Genomic DNA, 1,872 nt, shown 5'->3' with positions numbered 1-1,872 from the left:
TCTGACATCTTCTCAGCAAGGTTACCAAGATCAATACAAGTGCCAAAATTATCATCATTTCTGACTTCATCAATGAATATACGAAGGTCACCCGCAAGCTTTATGCAGTTATAATCACAGAAGTCATCTTTATAAATCTTAGCAAGCTCAACTAACTACTATACTTCAAAGTTGGCAAAAGAATCCCTCGGATCAAGACAAGAAACGCATCTCAAGAGTTGAGTTGATCTTTCTGGAAATCGATTGTTTAACTCACAATAAACTTGATCAATCACAACATTGAAAATTCCATGATAAAAATGATGGTAGTAACTCACTAGTTTAGCACCACGACATCTCGAACGACCTCTAACTGGTATCATATCTTCCATATTAGGAATTTCTATGTTGTTGAGGAGGCAAAACTCCTTTACCTCTTCAAAAAGAGCATCCCAACCATTTTCCCTCATTTCATTCATATTTCTCATCACAGAGCCAATTAATCCTATTGCACGAACAATGTTTTGATTTTTCTTTTGCAAACATTGTGACAAGTCTTGAGTCATCCCCAGTACTTTGATCATAAGATGTAATATGAACACAAATTCAAATGACTCCATTCTTTGAATCAATCCAGAGGCTGTAGTTTTTTTCCCCATCAGTTCCATCTTCACTAATATTCTCCAACACCTCCAGTACAGAGGACCACATGATCATAAGACATGCCAATATTTTGTGATGTGTTCCCTACCGTGTATCACCAGGCCTAGCAAGACTAGTTTCTTGATTTTTCCCTCTCCCAGAAAAAATAACACTACTATCTAACTGCTCAACAAGCTTATCATGATGACTTTGAAGGAGTTGATCTTTCCACTTGCAAGAAGCACTAACAACATTGACGATTGAAGTGACATAATTGAAGAAATCAAAAGTTGAGCCACAACACTTGGCTATAGAAACTACCACAAGCTGCAATTGATGAGCAAAACAATGGATGTAAAAGGCATATGGGTTTTCGTTCAATACTAGTCTTTGTAACCCATGAAATTGTCCTCTCATATTTGAAGCTCCATCATATCCTTGCCCTCTAATCTTGGAAATAGATAGGCCATATCTTCTAAGCATAGTATCCAATGCTTCTTTTAGTGAAGTTGATGTGGTGTCAGAAACATGTTCAATGCCAAGAAACCTCTCAATCACACTTCCTTTATCATTGACAAACCTACAAGAGAAAAGAGAAAATAGTGTTACTTGAAAGCAACAAAACAAAACCAATAAAATAACCAAATGGAGACAAGGTATATAGCTCACAACCACAACCATTTGTTCCTTATTAGATGCATCACGAGCCTCATCGACAAGAACCGCAAAACAACGATCTCCTATTTTACTTTTAATTAACTCACTTGTCTCCTCTGCACAAGCCCTAGCCAAATCTTTCTGAACCATTGGACTACTCATTTGATTATTCCTTGGAGCATTTTCACCAGTCACAAGTGCAGCCTTAGGATCCTTCTTTCTGTACCATTCAAGCATCTCCATAAAGTTCCCTTTATTTCTTGATGTTTTAGACTCATCATGTCCACGAAAGGCTAGAGCTTGCAAAAGGAGAAATCTAGCAATGCCTAACATGATACTTAAACGAGCTTTATATGCCTCCTCTTCTGCTGCACTTGTAACAGTCCACACATGTTCAACACTTTGGCTCTGATTTTTGAAATCAAGTGCACGCTTTCTTGCATTATTATGAAAGCCATCAATTGATTGAGCATGCTCCTTGAAACAATTTTTTGCATTCTTCCAATTTCTAAACCCAACTTTGGTAAATGTATCATTAGTATGAAACCCAGCTTTTTGTGGCTTAAAGAGATAGCAATAAAAGCAATAAGCTGC

This window comes from Setaria italica, chromosome II (assembly GCF_000263155.2).
Source record: "Setaria italica strain Yugu1 chromosome II, Setaria_italica_v2.0, whole genome shotgun sequence".
NCBI lineage: Eukaryota > Viridiplantae > Streptophyta > Magnoliopsida > Poales > Poaceae > Setaria > Setaria italica.
This window is presented reverse-complemented; position numbering follows the sequence as displayed.